Source organism: Chaetodon auriga, chromosome 23, assembly GCF_051107435.1.
Source record: "Chaetodon auriga isolate fChaAug3 chromosome 23, fChaAug3.hap1, whole genome shotgun sequence".
Taxonomy (NCBI): Eukaryota; Metazoa; Chordata; class Actinopteri; order Chaetodontiformes; family Chaetodontidae; genus Chaetodon; species Chaetodon auriga.
In genome coordinates this window covers 1,050,739-1,072,493 of record NC_135096.1, presented here as the reverse complement: position 1 = coordinate 1,072,493, position 21,755 = coordinate 1,050,739, and positions in this window count along the sequence as shown.

Below are 21,755 nucleotides of genomic sequence, written 5' to 3'. Positions count from 1 at the left end.
GGGGGGACATGATTGGTCCTTTTTGTGGTGACAAAGAGTCAAATGATGGAGCAAACGTCTCTTTTTATGGGAACGTGCACAGAGCCTGATGAAGGAAACCTGAGTTAACAAAGGAAGCTGATAACCACCGTCGTGATGCCGTTATCTCTGGCAGGAGTTCATGTTTAGTTGAGGCAGCTCACACAGAGGAAGTCTGGCTTGGTCCAATTTGTTTTGTCCTTCATCCCAATGAGCTTCACATGAGACAGCCTCTGTGCTGGACTCAAACTGCTGACTCATAGTCTTTCAGAATTCATGTTTCCCATGACTCAGCACTCTGATCAATAGTAAATTCATCAGGTTTAATGACCCATGCTGCACTTTGTGAAACCTCACTGTGGAAAACATTCCTGCACAGATTATAATTACAGATTCACAAAATATTTCTGCAGCTACGAAACTATGTGATGCAAACTTGAATTTGAGGGATTTTTGTTTTTAGTTCACACATTCAGACACGTGCACACATTTTTCTGACATGCACAGAAAAGATGATCTACAACTGCAGGCTGGGAAATTATTTCTGATCATCATTTCACAAACTCAAAATCATCAATCTGTCAGAGATCTGAAAATAAAGAAAACAGACTGAAAGATTCAAATCCTGACATGAGAGAGACTGTTTAAACTAAATGAATCTCTAAATGTACAGAACTAACTTAAATCTGTCAACGCAAACAGTAATTTGATCTGACCTGAGAGTTTCCACTGCACAGTGTGGACTCTCCAGTCCAGCAGACAGCAGCTTCACTCCTGAATCCTGCAGGTTGTTGTGTCTGAGGTCCAGCTCTCTCAGACTGGAGGACTGGGATCTGAGGACTGAGGACAGAACTTCACAGCTTCTCTCTGAGAGGTTACAGCCACTCAGTCTGAAGACACACAGGAAGAAAACAGGAAGTTATTTATTTTTCTCTTGTTCAAGGATAGAGCATTTTTAAATGACTAAATTCTACTTACAGAGCTTTGTTGGAGGCTTTGACCACTGGCAGCAGCCTCTGAAGAGCCTCCTCTGAAGCAAAGAATTTCTTCAGGTCAAACACATCGAGATCTTTATCTGATGACAGTAAGATGAAGACCAGAGCTGACCACTGAGCAGGAGACAGTTTATCAGTGGAGAGTCTTCCTGAACTCAAGGATTGTTGGATCTGATCTACCAGAGAACGATCATTCAGTTCATTCAGACAGTGGAACAGATTGATGCTTCGCTCTGCAGAAGGAGTCTCTTCAATCTTCTTCTTGATGTACTCGACTGTTACCTGGTTGGTTTTTGAGCCACTTCCTGTCTGTGTCAGCAGGCCTCGTAGGAGAGACTGATTGGTCTGCAGTGAAAGTCCCAGGAGGAATCGGAGGAACAAGTCCAGGTGTCCATTTGGACTCTGTAAGGCCTTGTCCACAGCATTCTGGTGGAGATGTGTTAGTTCATGTTCTCTGTCTTTGAAGACTTTTGTCAACTGGACAACAAGTTTAGACACTGCACGTTCATGGTGGTAGGTTGTTTGTTCATCTGACAGCAGATTGACTCGAGATTTGATGAATTTCAGGTGGACGTGAAGAGCAGCCAGAAACTCCTGAACACTCAGATGGACGAAGCAGAACACCTTGTCCTGGTACAGTCCTCTCTCCTCTTTGAAGATCTGTGTGAACACTCCTGAGTACACTGAGGCTGCTCTGATATCGATGCCACACTCTGTCAGGTCTGATTCATAGAAGATCAGGTTTCCTTTCTGCAGCTGCTCAAAAGCCAGTTTTCCCAGAGACTCAATCATCTTTCTGCTCCTTGGAGTCCACTGAGATTCTGACTCTCCTCCTTCATCATACTTCATGTTCTTCACTTTGGACTGAACCACCAGGAAGTGGATGTACATCTCAGTCAGGGTCTTGGGCAACTCTCCTTCCTCTCTGGTCTTCATCACATCCTCCAGAACTGTAGCAGTGATCCAGCAGAAGACCGGGATGTGGCACATGATGTGGAGGCTTCGTGATGTCTTGATGTGGGAGATGATTCTGTTGGCCTGCTTTGTGTCTCTGAACCTCTTCCTGAAGTACTCCTCCTTCTGTTCATCATTGAACCCTCTGACCTCTGTCACTATGTCAACACACTCGGGAGGGATCTGATTGGCTGCTGCAGGTCGTGTGGTTATCCAGAGGCGAGCAGAGGGAAGCAGTTTCCTCCTGATGAGGTTTGTCAGCAGCACATCCACTAAGGTGGACTCTGTAGCATCAGTCAGGATCTCATTGTTGTGGAAGTCCAGAGGAAGTCGACACTCATCCAGACCGTCAAGGATGAACAAAACCCTGAACTCTTCAAACCTGCTTCTTTGGTTTCAGGAAAGAAGTGATGAACAAGTTTCACCAAGCTGAACTTTTTCTCTTTCAGCACATTCAGCCCTCTGAAAGTGAATGGAAACATGAACTGTATGTCCTGGTGGGCTTTGTCTTCAGCCCAGTCCAGAGTGAACTTCTGTGTTAAGACCGTCTTCCCAATGCCAGCCACTCCCTTTGTCATCACTGTTCTGATTGGTTCATCTCGTCCAGGTGAGGGTTTAAAGATGTCTTCTTGTCTGATTGTGGTTTCTGGTCCGTGTGGTTTCCTGGATGCTGTTTCAATCTGTCTGACCTCATGTTCTTCATTGACCTGTCCAGTCCCTCCCTCTGTGATGAAGAGCTCTGTGTAGATCTGATTCAGGAGGGTCCGCTTTCCTGCTTTAGCGATCCCCTCAAACACACACTGGAACTTCTCCTTCAGGTTAGATTTAAGTTTACGCTGACAAACTGAGGCAAGATGTTCTGAATGAAGACACAACAAATAAATCAATAAGTGATTGATAAAGTTCAAATGAGAATTTAATGTCCTTGTCTGAACATATTTTGGTTCATCTGTTGAGACATCAGTAAATGTTCCACTGATCCAGCAGTTAAACCTTTAGAGAAATCCTCTTACTGCTCTGCAGACGCTCAGCCAGCTCCTCCTCCTTCATTCTCCTCAGGAAGTGCTGTGTGATCTTCAGAAATGCCTCTCTGCTGCTACTCCTCTGCTCTTCATCATCATACTCATCCTCCCCCTGACTCTCTAAGCATTCTGGGTCATCTGCACTCAGAACCATCTTGATCTTCTTCAGCTCGTTCCTCACAAAAGAGACAATGTTCTCCTCCAGCAGCTGGAACAGAAGATGATATGAATGACACAAAGTGAAATCATGGAAGCAAACATCAGATCCATGTTGGACAGACTGACGGTCCAATGGTCTAAAAAGTGCAGCGTGGAGATTATTGTGAACAGAACAGATGTGAAAGCAGCTGTTGTACATGTACAGACCATAAATATGGAGTCCAGGTGGGTTTGATGCTGCTGGGCAGACTGACCACTGGGAACCTCTGAGCTCTCCTGCTGGACTCTGTGGAGGAATCATGAAGAATTAGCTCACATCACGTCTGTCCACACAGAGATAAACACCAGCTGAAGGTCCTTTGAGCTGAAGTGTTGATTCCAACATTGAATCAGATGGTTTCCACTGACATTAAAGTGTTGCTCGTACTGCTGATCCCACCGTGAATCAACATTCCACTCTGCATTTCTGTGCAGCTTTCACTTTACTGTGTTGGTTCACCAGCTTCTCTGGTTGAGTTCTTCCAGTTCTCATTGACCCCTATAATACTGTGGACAGCATCACACAGCTCACACAAGCTAACTGGATGCTACCTGTCCAACACAAATTGGCAGTGAGTCACAATAAAGTGAGTGAAACATGAGAAAAGCAAAGAGAGAAGCAGAGAATACTGGATCAAAGCAAAGCTGAGGGTGATTTCACATCCAGCTGTGTTTCAAATGAAAGCTGGAACGTTCTTCTCTGGACTATATGAAGGAAACAGGTGCAGCTGTTGCTCATAGAACTTGTTCTGGCTCTTTCTTTTATTCTTGGACAACATGTATTTGTTCTTGTCCATTTGTTGGACACACAACACATATTTGAGCTTTGTCTCCTCTCTGATCTCCAGCTATCTTTAGTTACCCATAACACCTTTCTCTGCATCAGACGTCTTCACAGAGGCACAACTCCAGCCTGATGTGAGGCGCCATGATGTCGCCATCAGAGTTGTTCTTGACTTTGTGAATCCATCAGCAGCATCGATCACAAACAGACTGTGTGTTTCCTCAGACTCTCTGTGTTGCTTCATTCTGTGTTTCACAGCAGCTGATCTCAGTCCAGCTGTTATCACTGACATGTTTGTGTTTGTGTTGTCACATGACTGAAAACCACAACATGTTGATTTGATGGAGGAACTCAGTGGAATCAGGGTTAGCTTTCGTTAGCATCTGTTAGCCTCAATCAAGTCACTGTTTTATACTCGTGCAGTCATCAGTCAGAAGGTGTGTGTGCAGGAAATGTTCAACTGGAGTCAAGAGTTGAAGACTGGTTATACTGGGCAGCTTCCACATATGAGGATATAAACGAATGAGATGAAGAACGATGCTGAAAATAAACAAACAGGTTTAAAAAACTTCTCTGGATAAATAACAGTTCAAACAAGAATCTGTGATATTTTAATGTTATTAACAGTTTACCTCTTTGCAGCAGACGGTCGATCTCCTTTAAAGTCATGGAGGCGACCCATCGACCGTTCACTCTTCAAGGACACACAGCTGGGTCCATATCCAGAGTCAGATCCACATCCAGGTCCAGCAGAGGCTGGTCTCCCATAGATCCTGTAAGACACAGAAGAAGACCACCAGGGATGGAAATTGACTTTTTCTTCTTCAGACTCAGAAGCTGCTGGAGAAACTAGCAGCTATCAACAAGAAAAGGATCAACACACCAAAGTTCAATCAAACATGAAGCTGAATGATTTCAGTCTGTGGATCATCGCTTCATTTGTCCATCAAATCTTGGACCACAGCAGGACTCAACGGACTGATTTCTTAGCAGATTTTACTGTGATTGACAGACAACAAACTAAACTGTGGAGTCCATCAGCACCGACTCTGTTGGTCTGTTTTCTAACGTTTGCATCACGAGACTCAGCACAAATATCCTGACTGTTATTTAGAGACGATGGTCACTGAAGCATTTTAGTCCAACATTCAAAGAGGAAGTTTGATGGTCAAGAGACTTTGGAAGGTCCCCACTGGATTTGTGCTGAAGCCTCATATTATCCTCAGCTTTCAGTGTCCACATGTGGACATGTCAGTGCTGTTTAGGGACAGACTGGACAAATGTCCTTTAACACTAATCTTGCTCTAACCTTCATCATCATTCTAGGACAACATGAACATTAGAAGGACAGCTGGTCAGACTGGATTTAATGAGGACAAACATCAGCAGTGGACAACATGAGGAGGACATGTGGACATTTCAGGTCAAATTGTTCAACACGAGTTTAATACTGAGAACAACTTACTGTCTGTCAGAGACATGTTGCTGTTTAAAGTCAATCAGGTGATACATTGACCGGTCACTCCTGAAGGACACACAGCTGGGTCCAGGTCCAGGTCCAGCTTCAGGTTCAGGTCCAGGTCCAGCAGAGTCTGGTGGGTCCTGCTGCTCTGGCCTTCAACACAACACACACAGAGCTTTGAGTGTGAATAACGATGGTGGAGAGATTCGAGTGCTCTGACATGGAGACGAGTCCTGGACAGTCAGAGATCCTGGTCTCACCTCTGAGTTTCGGTCTGGCCATCATCGTCCCCACACAGACTGGTTTTAGAGGGACGGACTCCCTCCACTCTGTCCTCACACCGATTCATGCTGCTGAACTCTCGTCAGCTCACACACACTTTGATCTGGAGAGGAAACACAAATCATTCATGTGCACATCAGCTGAAATCATCCTTTCATGGTTTCTCCTGTCCAAATATCAGCTGCTCCTCTGATGTCTGCTGTTATCTCGTCTTTCATATCAGTGTGAGCTGAATGCAGTCAGACAGCAGTGTGAGGCTGAGCTGCTGTACTTCTATCAGTCCACTAGATGGCGCCATGAAGCTGCAGTGAAGTGAACACACGCTTGATGCCTGGACGACCGTTGACATCCACTGACACACACTGACTGAATCTGACAGGAAGCTTCAGTTTGTGGAATATTCAGTAAATTCAACATGACTGAAAGTTTCTTTACGCCTGAATGATCCTCGGTCATCGATAAGTGAAGGAGAAAGTCAAATATTTACACAGGAGAAATATAAAATAGCAGAAATATTCAAATAAAGTACAAGTACTTCCAGACTGTACCTCTTCAAAACAGTACTTGAGTAAACTAGTTACTTCCCACCACTGAGAGATCCTTTCAAAATAAAAGCCTGTCTCAATCAAGCCCTCTCAGGTCATATTAAAGGAGGAATCTTTGATTTGATTCTTGATCACATTGAAGCACAAAGTGAGAAAAAGAAGCGACACTCGTTGCTGTTGGAGGAGAGTTCAGAGCTCTGACAGCTCATTTAGTGACACAGTTACAGATTGAATTAAAAAAGAAATAAAAGGTTTCAGCTCCTCACAGCCCTCTGAATGCTCCTTCCTGCTGTCTCCACATCAACTATTGAGGATCAACTCGCTCTGCTTCTGCTCTTATTCCAGCGTTTACACTCACAAACATCCACACAACATGGCCGATGTTTTTAACGGAGCTGCTTTCAGCTCCTTCATCCAGAGTTCACAGTTAAACTCAGAGTTTGGAGAAACGATGGACGGAGCTGCAGATCGATGCCGTTTGTGCTGAAGCTAAGCTAACGACAGTTTGAGTAAAAAACACCTGAAACGAGTTACTTTACCTTCAGCTGGAGCTTCAGAGGAGAAAACAAACTGCGACACACCGAAGGCAGGAAGTGAAAGTAAACTTTAAACAGTCGTCCAACTGGAGAAACCAGTTTACACCAACAAAAGTAATCAAACTGGGCAACCAGCCCAAGCTTGCAGGTCTGTTTCAAGCTGCTTCGTTGGTTTGGGACACTTCAGCTGCAAAGACAGCTGGTCCGGCTGCTTCTGCTGATGATTGCAATCAGACGACATGACAGAGTCGGTCAGTGGGTTATTTTCGCTGTTTAGCAGCAAAAGGAACGGAGCTGCAGATGTCAGATGGAGTCAATGGACTTCATGATATGAACCAAAGATGAATAAAGCAATGAACAGCTGGAAAAGACTCTCTCCTCTTAGGAGACTTGGCTAAAATGCTGCTTTACTGTGACTCTACAAGTGATTGAAGTTTACAGGTTTGTGAGATTTGGGGTCTCATCAAACACACTTGTGGCCGTCAGATTGGACTTTTGTCCAGTGTTGTCAGGAAGGAAGCATGTTAGCGCCATCGTGTCTTCCATTGGAATTCATTTCTGTGTTAATGACTCAGGATGATGAGACATCTTTGCTCTTACTTGTCTGTTACCTCTGAAAGAACATTTCTGCACCCCGAGTGACAAAAAGCACCTTTATATCCAGGTACAACAATGTACCTGCTGCAAAGGTGCTGAACTGTTCGCCAATGAGCTACAGCTGATCAGCTTTCAGTGGATTTCAGTGAGGGCGTCGCTCTGCTGGGAAACTTGTAGCACGTCACAAAAAGCAAAAGGTGGAAGGAGCCATTCGCTAATCGATGAGCGCAACAAAACTCCACCTCACAGCGTACACACAACAAAACTGAGCGGAAAGTACACCAACGAGACACAAACTCCTGATTCACATGCAGGGTTGGAGTCGGTGTTTCAGCACTGACGCTGGAGGCATCGGGCTTTGAGACGTTCATCAGTCACTTCTGAAGGCCAAACACACATGTGGAGCACTGATTTACAGATTTAAAGAGGAGGCTTCAAATTCTGAGCGTAACATGCAGAAAATTAACAGGATATTAAATCTGCATCAAACACATTCAGGAAATTCAAATGTGGGATTTCGACTCCTTCCAGGAATTCCATGAAAATAAAAACACGAATTGAAAAATTTGAGCTTGAAAACAATCAGTTAATGAGTTGCTTCACTGCATTTTTACTGGCAGCAAATCAGGATTTGTCAGCGTGACGCTGGAGCCTCCTGGGTTCAAGCCCTGAAGTGTGAAAGGTTTGGATGATTTGCAGCAGCAACATGAAGACAGTTTCCAAAGATGAGATGTTTCAGACGCCCAGGCAGCACACTCGCTGCATCAGCTGTTTTTATCGTCAGGGGTTTTAACAGGAAGGTTTAAAGGTGCAGCAGCATGAAGAGCATGTGACACGAGGAGGTCTGAAATGGAAACAAACTATTCTGGATGGAAAACAAACTCAGTTTATATACCGGTTAGTCTTAGTCTGAGTATTTAGTTTAGTCTTAATCATAAAAAGTGCGAAGTCATATGGACTGAATCTGTATGTGATGACCCAATGAAGACATCATTTCATCATATATTAAGGTAATCAACCATACGTCGAACAGGACATTAATTTTTCAGTTTAGCCATATTTTTTCTTCATAAATCCAACAAATTTACCTTGAAAGTTCCCTGTAAACGCTCATTAAAAGAAGAAGCAAAGAAAACACTAACACAGCTGACCAAGTCTACAAAATCCAAGCTTTAAATCAAGCATGTCTGCAGGAGACGGTTCATTCCTGAATCCAAGCAGTCGTTTAGTGTTGGTGTATTTACGTGAGGTGGACCGTCAGTACTGCAGGACAGTCCAGACGCCTCCTCTCCTACAGTGATGGTCCATCTGTCCTCTGAAGACAGACGTCAGGAGGTTCAGTCTGGCCCTGAAGTCCATTCCTGCATTGCATAAAAAGAACAACACTAAAAGTCACTGCAGCTCGTTCAGACTCAAAACTCCTTCACAGACTGAATGACCTCAACTGGAAATGTTTATTTTACAGTGGCAGCAATTTCATGACACAGTCGAGACGTCTTTATGTGTTTTCAGACGCTCATTTTGTCGACGTTCACATGAAAGTCAACAGACACCAACATGGATTTCTGTTGTCAAAAGACAGAAAACGCTCAGATTGCGACAGATAACGACAGCGACATGTTTTTACACCACCAACAGCTGGACGCAGTAAAAACACATCAACATCACTCCAGTATCCAGAGAGAAATCTCGTCCATCGTCTTTGTGAGTGTCCTGGACTCTCAGATCACTGCATCATGGGTCAGTGACAAATAAGGGTTGGCAAGATGAGAAATTCAAAAACTTTTTAAAATTCTGTTTTAAAGCATTCATCAGGTCTGTCAAAATGCACATTTTGTGTTCATGTTGGTTTCATGTCATTTGAAATCACATTTGTACCATTTTTTTTACAAAGATCACACGGAATGTGCCTGAAAATGTCAAATGGTGGAACCGAAAAAGAGCGATAAATTTTAAATGTTTAATCCACCTAGAATGCATATAAATGCAGCCATAAAAATAATTACCTGATTTTAAAATATCACATGAAAATAGATTCTATAAGGATGACCTCCAGATTTAAATTTTAGGCTTTTTTAAATACATTGAGCGGGACATATACTGTAATCATCCTTTGTGTTCTAAATAATCTTTGACAAATTATGTAAAAAATGTTTAAAAACATCTTATTGCACTGCAATAAAGAGTTACTTTATATTCCACATTAATTTTTCTGTATATTATAATATTTTCATGAAAAATACTGGTTACGCCAATTGACACTAACCAGTTACACCACCTGACTATGTTGCTTTTAGAGTCAAAGGTCACTGTTTCTTGAAACAATTGACACTGAAAATCAAGAATGACAGTCACATGAATTCAAGCTTTAGTGCCATGTGTAGGTTTTTTCCTAGTGAAGTTGGTGTTTCAGAGAGGAGTGTGCCAGTGTGACAGAACGTCTGAATCTTAAAGTTCAGGCAGTGTGTGCTTGGGAGTGTTTCCAGTCCTTCGCTGTGAGTTTTGAATGACGCGAGTTCAAAGGTTCCGGCTCAGAGACAATGTTCAGCACATCAGACTCGTAATAGAGAAGGAGGTCAGGTGGTTGAGGCCAGGTGAAGACATTCTTCCCACCCATTATATTACAACATAAATCGGCATCATAAACTACTGATATTTGATCAAATTGACCTCTAACAGAGAGGTTTGTAATAGGAGTCAAATGGTGTAACCGGTTACACCATTTGACATTTCAATTTAAAATTATGGACACATATGTACACACACGGCCTTTGTGTGAATATTTCAAACATAATTTTTAAAGTAAATACTCATTTTTATAATTATGAAGATTAATAAATGTTTTCCTGGGGTCGTACCATATGACATGTAAACATAAGCATACCTGACCGTACCCTAAAAATACGTACCCGTACCCTAAGATTATCTCAAATTTGAAAGAGAGTTACTAACCTTGGCACATGGCGACCTAATCTATATTTTAGACTAGGTCTTCAAAAAAAGGAATGTATGCAAGTAACATGTAAGTTTATTTTAACATTTTAACCTTTTTAAATGTAAGCAAATCACATGGACACAAAAACATAAGCGTCACGTCATTCACCCATATAATGTTACCCCCTCAAAAATACACTGTCTCTATATGTTCATAATTTTCGACCAGAGCATTAACAGTCAAGCCAGACTTGGGATGACTTAACGTGAACCAGTAACTTTGTGTAAAGTTAAGGCTGATATGGAGAAATAAACCCCGACATGATGAATCTTCCCGCCTATTGCACGGTTTACGAGTGAAATTATCAGTTTGAGACATAATGTTGATCAAAATTTGACTTTTAGCGATTTCTAAATTGTGTTATTTAGCGTATAAATCTGCCCATTGTATAGATCCAGTCACTTTTCCGCTGTTTTGCTAACCCTCCTCCCAGCCAAGTGCATTTGTTTTCAATGAAGTCTTTGAGAAATCAATCCGTGGAGCGGTGGATTATCTGTACAATTCTGTACAATAGTACTCATGTCCCATGTCTGAAACATTTCTCATGCAATTTCGCCTTTTTTCTCACTCAGGTGCAATTAAGAGAGATCATCAGCACTGCACAAAATGTGGTGTCAATGCTGAATAAGCGTGTGTCAGGGAATGTCAGGCTGTTAGCTCAGGGACAAGCAGGAGAAGCTGCGCAGTCAGGTCTGAGGCCGCAGCAGGCAGTGCAACGCCCGGGAGTGAAACAAGCAATGGCGCGGGAGGATACATGAGTCATTTGTCTGGACAAACATTCCGACAGACTAGGTCCCTGATTCTGATTTAAGCAGAACGCAAGGAAACAGCTGCAGATGTTTTAAATTCTGTTATTTACCTCAGAATATTTGCTGGAGCTTCAGACCATCATCATGTAAACTATTGCATTAAACTTGAATTCACATTTGCATGATGAAATACACAGTGTTTCATAAATGTAAGTCATTGCAATAAAGCTTTAACCTTGCTTTTATCTCTTAAGTTTTCAGATTTGCTTGTGAGTGCATATCCAAGACTGGCAAACATCTGTGGTGGCTGGATGCTGCACAAGTCCACAGGTATGTAGGCGTATACACTGGATTAACGCTGTTTCAAAATACTCTGCCTCCCACTGTTTGCTCCAGGGGAAGACGATAAGGTATATTCTTACATTTTAAACTACTTTTAATTGAACATGAACATCTTTTGCAAGAAGTACAATGTTGAATGCAGCACTGAAATGCACTTCCTTTTTCTTAAAGGTGGATGCAGCCTTCCTCCTGGAAAGGAGCCGCCCTGTCTTCAGTGAGATTGGTTCTGCCGAGCACCAGATGGAAGTAAACATCATGAACTTTCTCCAGGACTACCTTCAGGAAATTGAGGATTCTGGTATGTTTTAGCCAAGATGAAATATAATGTGACCTCTAGGATAACACAGTTTCATGAAACGAGACATGGAGGACTTACAGATGGATGACTTGCATAGTTATGTTGGCAATAACTAGAGGTGTCTGAACAGTTGCCACACCATAAAGCCTGTCATCCAGCCACAACAAATGCAATTTTTGTCAAAATCTCCATGTAGTTTCTGCTTTGATTTATCACTTGAGAGCCCATACAAGATTCACCTCAGGATTTTGTTGAATTCACTTTGATTGAGGACACCTGCCTCTCCATCTGTACACACTCATTTCCTATCAATGCGTGTTGGTACCTCAGCATCTTTCCTGGTGTTGTTGTGCTTTCTTCTCTCATAGGTTCCCGTAGATCATGGCTGTGCATGTAATGTGGATGATGGACATGGTCCTCTCATGTTTATGTCCCAGTTTCATACTAGGCTGACAGTAAGTTGTTTTCGTGATCTTGTATGATTTAGTGGTCATTACGTGTCTCACTGTTTCGGGCTGACAGGTGGATCAGAGTTTTTCACAGCTTGACCAGCAGTCAGCCTGCAGCAGTTTTTGCTGGTTTCTAACAATTTTCAGTGAGTTCAGAAGGGATTTCTCTGGTTTGATTGATTTTACATGCAGTTGCCAATGAGGACTTCAATATTGTCTTTATTGTTGCTATGGAAACCAATGACCTCCCTCAAGCCCTGAGCTCAGTGGAATGTTGATGTCATCTCTGATAGATCAAAGCCACTTTGTGACGTATCAAAGGAGTGGACCAGGGCTTTGGAACACAGGTCCTTATATGGATGAGGTTTCACTCCAGGTGTTGCTGGATTGACCTGAGAGCTCATACAGGATTCACCTCAGGATTTTGTTGAATTCACTTTGATTTCACTAATTTCCAAGTGTTTTCACACAGATGTTTTGAGGTGTGACAGATTTTTCAAGAGGCTTTGAGCAAGTGCATTGTACTCTGACTCACAACTGGACAGTGCTACGGTTGGCTTCTTTTGGTTTTCCATGCCACTAAAGTGCCACCCTTCGTTCGGCTTATATAAAAACCTGATGTACTTTGTCTATCAGTGACATCAGCAGGCCAATCCGTTTCACTGTATGCTTGTATACCCAGGTTCTCATCACTTTTCCTGTAGCACAACTCTTTGTTAATTGTGCCTTTGAGATACATCAGTACAGCTTAACTGTACTCCATTGCTGTTCGGTAGGTTCAGTAAAGTACTTTGACTATTTGTTTACAGTGCAGCTCAAATCAGATCTGGTACACACAATCAAACAGATGAGGCTTCCTACTGCCTCTCTGTATCATGTGTCATCATTCATCAGTGCTGCATCATCCACGTAGTTCAGTTTTTGTTCACACGGTGTGGATCTAGGTTTACAATCCTGCATGTTGAACCTCTCCAGGATTTTTTCATCATACTTTGTCTGTGACATTGTCACACAGTTGTCACTCTGGTTAAAATCAATGCCAAGAAAATATCTGAGTTTGCCCAAATCCTTCATTTTGAACCTTGCTGTAAACATGTCTTTCACAAGCTGCAATGCATTTTCATCACTTCCTGCAATGATGATGTCATCAATCCAAATAACCATGATCACCTTATCATGTTCTGTTTCCCTTGCATAAACACAGTGGTCAGCCTGGTTCTGTACAAACTTGTTTTGGGCTAGATAGTCATGCAAAACCTTGTTCCAATTCCTGCCTGATTGTTTTAGCCCATACAGTGACCTCTCTAGCTTACACACCAACTTTTCATTTGTGTGAGATTTCACCTCGTACCCCTCTGGCTGTTCCATGTGAATCTCACAGTCTATTGGTGCATTTAAGTAGGCTGTTTTTACATCCATTTGCTGCAAAATCAAATTTTCTTGCTGTTTTCTGCATCAGCACTCTGATACTAGTCAAGTTAGCTGTAGGAGAAGATGTCTCCTTATCATCTACACCCATCTTTTGACTGTATCCCTTAGCAACATATCGGGCCTTGTATTTCTCAGATCCATCAAGATTGTCTTTAATAGCATACACCCATCTACCCCCCACTGCTTTCTTTCTGGACTTGATCAGTCTCGTCATCAGACACTTATTTCGACATTCTACAATCTGTGTATCTGTCTGGCATCCTTCTCTCTCTTTAGGGGTAACACCTGGGCTCAGGCTCACACTTGACCTCTACTGGCTGTGGTTGGTGGCGGCTCACTCCAGGCTGGTGGCTCACTTCAGGATTATGTTCTAGTGAGACATGGTGATCTGGACTTTTGGACTTGTACTGTACAAAGTCATCTACAGGTGTTAAGTTAGTCTGTGTCTGCTGCCCTACACCTGTTTTAGCCACAAATTTTACCACCCTGCACTTCTGCACTTTCTTAATGTCAGGAAAGTAGTCAATGTATTCTGGACTGTTTTTGTCATACCCGATGAAAACACCCTTTTCACACCTTGGATCTAATTTTCTTTTGTCTTGTTTTTAAGCAAAACACTCCAACCCAAACCTCTGCATTCTAGGCAGGTTTGGCTGTCTGCCTGTCAGTGCTTGGATTGGTGTCTGCTTTGTGCATTTATTAAAACATCTGTTCCTCTCCACAAGTCCACAGTTGTTTTGGCAGATTACTTTCAATCAACATGCACCGTGCCATATCAAGAAGTGTGCCCAATTGCACTCAGCAGTGTCATTCTGGTGAGGAGAGTGAGGTGCTGATGTCTCATGTCTAATCCCATGTTTAATGAGTAGAGCCTGGTAACCTTTTCCTGTGTATTCAGTACCTTGCGAGATCTGAAACACTTGATCTTGCCGTATGGGGCTGTGTCAGCTACAAACTTCTCTGTAGCTTTTTAAGAAATACACAAACACTGTACTGGAAAAGATCAGTGAATGAAAGTGCATATCTGTGACCATCTCTGGACTCTGGGTGGATCGGTCCTGCCAAATCTGTGTGTACTAGCTCTGGAGGTGTTTTAGCTCTCGTATCAGGGTCTCTTTTTCTGGTTAGGAAAAATTTCCCAGAGTGCACACTTCACAATGTGGAGGTTTGTTTGTTGGACCTTTAATTTTCATGCCATCAACAACACTTTGTAACCTCTGAATGTCATCATAGTTGCAGTGCCCCAGAATCTCATGCCATGTCCGCATATCAAAACATCCCCTGCATTGGTCATCACATTCATCATCATCATTATTTACTGTGTGAAAATAATATGATCTGTCATGTACCTGAATGTGTTTCGTACCATCTCTGTGGATCAGAACGTCCTTCCCTTTCTTGAAGATCACGGTGGCTCCGCTGGCAGTGGCTGCTTTCACCGAGAAAATGTCTTGTGGATAGGATGGGATGTACAGAGCTGCCTCAGCGTGGTGTTCAGATGTCTGCCTCTGCTGTCAATCAGACAGACCTCTGCATTGCCGCGGCACTCTGCCACCCCCTTGCACCTCGTGCCTTCAGCCAGCTCCACGCAGTGTGTATCGGCCTGGAACTCCTCATCAAACCTGTTGAACTTGGTGAGATCTGTGATTATATGCGATGTTGCCCCGCAGTCGACCATCAGACCCCTCACGATGACACCTGCTGCCCCCTCGCTCACTCGGAAGGCGTACTCTTTGTCCTGGTCTTCTGTCTCCCTGGAGACATTACGTGCATTGTCTCGGTCTCTGCGCTGTTTCCTTCTGCAGGTGGTGTCCCGGTGTGCGGTGCTCCTGCAGTGACTGCACCACAACTCTCGCTGGCAGGCTCTGGCCAGGTGTCCCTTTGGACCGCATTTGAAGCACGCCAGGTCCGCTGCTGCCCTCTCTGCTCCCCGGTCACCTGCACTGGCAGGTCTCCTTCTCTGCTGCTGCATGCGTGCCTTCATCACGTTGTTATCTGTTGCTGCAGCCTGCATCTTCTCTGTGTACTCGTAGCTGCGTAGCTTTGTTTTAAACTCGGCAAAAGATACGGTCTCAGCACACTGTGCAATATGAACCGCAAATGGTTTGAAGGACTCAGGCAGCCCCTTCAGAACCATAGCTACCAGTAGTCCGTCACTGAATGTTTCACCAACATTTCTCAAAGCTGTGATTGTGGTCTCAGCGCGGATCATATATTCAGTCACACTTTCACTGACTGACTTTTGAAGTGACGTCGGTTCTGTGTAAAGGTTGATTATACACAGCTTTCTTTACCTTGGTAATAGTCCCTTAAAGTCTTCAGAGCTTCTTGGCCGTTGTCTGCCGCCTCTCACATTACCAGCAATAGACTTTTGTCATTCAAGAACTGAATAAGTTCTGCATATGCCTCAGCATTCTAGGCTGCATCCACTGGCAGCTCCTCTGCGTCTTCCGTTTCGGTGTCATTTAAAACTATGTTTTTCAGGCCCTGCAGACGAAGGTGGCCCAAAAATTTCATTTTCATCTCCCATCGTTCGTAATTCTTTTCATCTCCGTCAAATAGGAGCTGAGACCAGCGGCTTGTGTCTGCAATTCTTCTGCTCATGGTGCTAACAGCATCTAATCATCACACACGGTGGAAACATGCTAAACTGTCTCTGGATTACTCTGGGCCCATAACCTGTTGACAGAGTAGGGCTATACAGCGGCACAGCATTGTCAACCCAGAAGTTAGAGAAAAAGCACCGTATACAAGGAGAAATGAATCGGCGACACTCTGCTGTTTCCCAGGTCACCTACACACAACTTTTATTAAACACGCCCACAACGGATATCAGACAGCTGCAATCAATCAGTCCTCAATCAACTCAAACACTCAATAAACATAACATAACATTAAGTTTGCCCATCATAAACACAAAATAATAAATGAACATTTAGCAATTGGGAGCACCGACTCAACATATGCACATAGAAGTAATCACTCACTTTAAATTGGGGATTGGCTTGCAAGTCATGTGTGCATGTACCTTTGCCTTTTTCCTCTCCAAAATCCTTAAAGGCCAAGCCCTTCCAATTCTGCTCAGCGACCGAGCGGATGAGGAGATTGGTGTCCTCAATTAGTTGTTGAGGGGGAACCCCGGCCTTCACAAGGTCATCGACAGTGGGTCTGTTTTATGTCCACGCTGTCTCCTTGTCCAGTGTCTTCTGTATTCGGGCTGCATGAGTGGGGTTGCCTTTCCTGTCAATGGAATGAGCTGTATGAAGGAGTACAAAAAGGTGAGTAGCATACTACTCACCTTTTTGTACTCCATACACACACACACATATACATATATAGTATATATATATATACTATACTATATAAGCATCCCAGTCCTGCAGGGATGCGGGTGTGTTGACCAATTCGACAGCAGTTCAACACAACAAATGAAACAAAAACAGCTGCAATGTGTCCTCATCTGTTTGATTGCTATGAGTCAAATCAAAGCCTTGAAAGATTCATAGAGCATGCTTTTGATGTAGTAATACTGATTACTCACTTTGACTTCAGCCGTTGTAAATCTGATGCAGGGTTGGACAATGGGACCCCATCTTCTCCAAGGAAGAACTTGCCCTGGTCCGTCTTGTCTCCATCTTGCTGTTTAAGGGAAAACGGCCTGATGTTGTTAAAGAAGTATTCCAAAAACTCCAGAGAAACAAAGAAAAATGATGAAATTCTTTCCCTGTCAGTTGGTGCTCCAACAGCAGGATAACCTCACAGTAGTGTCTGAAAGATGTGACTGCAGTGTTGGGGATGTAATCGCCACTGATTAGTTTTTGGTGGATATAATCAACATCCCTCTGTGCGGCAGTAAGGACATCCTTCTTTTGAGACCTGTTGCAAAAGTCACTGAGGTAACACAGAGTAGAAAAGGTGTATTAGTCACTACATCAGTGCAAGTCACAGTGCAGTGGTAATAAGATCAGCATACCTCTCAGTTGGCTGAACTGTCGGGCACATTTGAGGAGTGTTGGTGACTATGAATCCTCGACTCTGAAGGTGAAGGCATAGGCTGACACAAGACGCTGGATCTTTGCAATACTCCTCGAGCTCTGAGAAGTCCCAAACTCTGCCCTCTCTGGCAAATAAGTTCTGGGAGGCAATTGCTCTGGATGCTTCTTGCTCCCTTTCCTCTTGTGTGTTGGTTTTCATACACACCCTCTTCAGATGCGTTGGGCGGTGGCCTATGATGTTTTGTAACCCTAAATGTCCGACCGACACATCACTAATTCCCCTGCTTGTTCCACTGTTTCAATAAATAGCGGCGCAACTTGGTGGCCGTTATCCTGCGAATTTCTGTGTGGTGTGTGAGTGTGTCAACAGGTTGAAATGCCTGAAATGTCTAATTTCACATAAAAATGCATTAAGACACACAGAATATGCTTAAAATGTCGACTTTTTGAAGAGCTGACGGTGCCGCATCTTACCTTTCCATCTTTCAACTCCTGGAAAGTTTTAGCCCCCCCTACACAGCATCACTTGTTGATCACGCAACCTCTTAGCCAACATGGGACATGGGACCAAGACTGGCGTGTTCAGTGCCCCCGAATTAGGGGGCGCACATTTATGCCATTGATGTGTTGTTGATATGTGTTTTTGTTTGTGTAGATGTGACAGTAAAGGTTCAAAATCGAAGCACACACCAAGTAATGAAATAACATTGGAAATCAAAACAACAGAGAATAAAAAGATTTGCCAGGTGAGGAAATCAAACAAACCTGAAAAAGGGTGGGTCTCTTTGTCTGTCACGGCACATACTGCTGGTTAATCTAGTGTGTTTTCCTGATTTCTATCATTCAGAAATCTCTTAGGAGCTGGCTCCAGAGGACTGCTGAGTCTGTCCCAGCTGCCAAGCCTTATCATTTGTCTCCATCTACTGGTCAACAGTCCAAACTACAGCCTCAGTCTTTTGGCCGATCCTGCTTTTGCGACTGAGCGTCTCTCTGTCATTCTCTCTCTCTCTGTCTGTATCTCCCTCTTTCTCCCTCCCTCTCTGTATGTGTAATTGAACAATAATGAGTGATAACTGTATGAATCGTATTTATTCAAAGTCACAATGTTTTTCATGAAAGTTAAATGAAGTGTCAAGATGATATTGTGATTTCAAAGTAATAAAATCTCGATGCAATACCACTTCAGGCTTGCTGGGTCTAAGGACAGAGGATGTCACACTTTGTACAGACTGTAAAGCCCATTGGGGTGATGTAAATTGTGATTTGGGCTATACAAATAAACCTGACTTCTTTTTCTTTTTCTTCTCCTCCTTCTTTTATGTATTCAACATCGTGTAAGTTGTGGACTCTTTAGTCTGGTCTCAGTGATCATCGGGACTCTCCAGATCGGCTCTATCCTGCACAGCTTACTCCTGCCTGACCAAACAAGAGTAAACTCTGCTGGGCAGAGCCAATCTGGAGAGTGCCTATGATCACTGAGACATACAAGCCTCCACGCCACGTCAAGGCAGAGTCCATGTGGAGGGGTTTTTTTTCCCTAGTTTTTACTTTTGTTTGTTTTTGTTTTTTCTTTTGTTGGGGCGGGGGGGGCTTAAATGTATATAGACTATACAAAGATCAGAAATCTACACAGATTGATTGTCAGTTCCGTCTCGGGGAATCATCCTCTTTTCTCGTTCCTCTCGCTCCAGCTGAACTCTCAGGCGTAGCGCATTTTCACAGAGGGGGTGACAACAGACAGGCAGGCAGACACAGACAGAGCCTTTAGGATGAGGCAACATGGGGGGAGGTGGCGAATCAGAGGCTGGTTAAGGTCAAAGGTCAAATGGGAATAAGACTACCTTTAGGTTTGGTTCTGGGTCCAGCTGCAGGGTCAGACAGGAGGCTGGGGAGACGAGGGAGGGTGGGTGGACGAGACAGCCGAGGACAGAGGACATCCGGAGCAGCCAGGAGTTTGTCTGCAAGAGAATGACAAAAGAGTAGCATGCAGCATTATCCCATCAACATTTTATAACTTGTATACAATTTTTCCAAATATGTTTGTAACCCAATAAGGTCTTGGCTAAACTCCAGCTCAACTGAGTCATCAACCCGACAACGCCACCCTGGGAATACATCATGTTATTAATTATTACTTTGACCACACAGGTAAGATTCACAAAGAATTAACAGAGACGTGGTTTTGAGTTGATAAAAAAAGTTTTCTTTTGTTTTTAATCTCCTTCAGTGATGCAAAACATCACAAACAATATGACATAAAAGAACATAAAACTGAAGGAAGATTGTTCAGTGTCTCGGCTTCAGTGATTTTTAAATAATTAAAAACATACTAAGATGAAGAACCTAAAAAAAATATAAAATAGGAAGGTGGAGGGCTTGACTAAAAAAAGGAAACATACAAAGGTGTCACTTTCAGGTTGGCATTAAAATAAAACACTTCAAACAAAGCACAAAATAAAATATAAAAGAACACATAAGGGAATAAATAAGTCAAATCACACAGCCACCTTTTACACGGTAAAGCACAAGGCCACCTCCGTATGAATCAGCCAGTTTTAAAATGGAGTTACACAAAAACAAGCCTCACAACCCTAAAACAAGCTACAATCTTTGCTAAAATGTAAAATGAATTAAGAATATACTAAAAAATATATGAATAATAAAAGCTATATGTATAAATAGACTAAAATCGAGAGAGAGAGAGAGAGAGATCGGCTGGCGCGCCGCTGCCCGCATTTATGTGCCGCTAATGGTGCTGATTAGGAGACTCGCTGCAGGTGCGTGACCGGAAGAAGCGGGGACGTTACTGTTAGAATACAGCGGTGGTGGGGCAGACCTAACCTGCCGGTTACATATAGAATGTATCCAACACCTACTCTGCTCTGTCCAGCATTAGTGTCTCACAGGCTGCTCTATTGAGATATGCTGCAATGAAAAAAAAGCACAGGACTAATGGATCACACTGACATGAACAGACAGACAGACAGACAGACAAACAGACAGACAGACAGGGACAAAGGTCAAAGCTCGAGGTGTTAAAGGAGTAGCTCATTGTTCTTTAGCAGTGGGTCCAAGACTTCAACACAGATAAACTGTTGTGTCCGTAGTCACTTGTCTCCATCTAGTGGACAAAATAAGCCATTGCACCCACCTTAGGAAGTAACAATAACCATTAGTCCTACACTTACAAACCATTAAAAAGCAGTGATTTTGACCTCAAATCAAATGGAAATGCAATCAATGGAACCCAACGACTATTGTTAGCAGAAGTAAAGTGTTTTTTTTTTTTTTTTGTTCTATTCCACAAAGGGCCGAGTGGCCGAAGGTTTTCTTTCGACAACAACAGACTTGACAATCAGATCAGATCAACTTGACATTCCAAGGCTCGCCGCAGTCAGATCAGTATCATGTGAGTATTTCACAGCGATTACAATGTCTGTATCTGCATATGTGACACACATGACGAGAAATTACACAATATGAGAGGGACAGAAGTTCTCCATCATCTCTACTCCTTTCCCTCTCTCCCACTCTCTCCTCCTGTAGCTCAGTCCCTGTTCCAGCGCATGTAAAGTAAAATTACGTCATCATTTTTGTTGTCGATAATTATCAAACGCAAACTCCATGTAAACAGATGGAGCCGCAGCACATCATTTTATTCATATTTTACACCTAACTACATCACTAAAGTCAGTCTTATAAAGTTTTTACCAACCATGACTCATCCTGACTGGGTCAACATATATAAGCCCACACATATCGCACGTTAAAAAATATTGAAGAGAAAGGGCCCAGTGCCCCCTGCTTGGAACAGACATCTCTCTTTTCCGCCCCGCCCCTGGCCCCCCCTGGGCTCCGGGCCGAGGGCATGTCGCCCTCCTAGCCCCCCTGGAAGCTCCGCCCCTGGTCAGTACTGAAACACTGACTCTAACCCTGCATGTGAATCAGGAGTTTGTGTCTCGTCGATGTACTTTCTGCTCAGTTTTGTTACGTGTACGCTGTGAAGTGGAGTTTTGTTGCGCTCATTGATTAGCGAATGGCTCCTTCCACCTTTTGCTTTTTGTGACGTGCTACAAGTTTCCCAGCAGAGCGATGTTCTCATT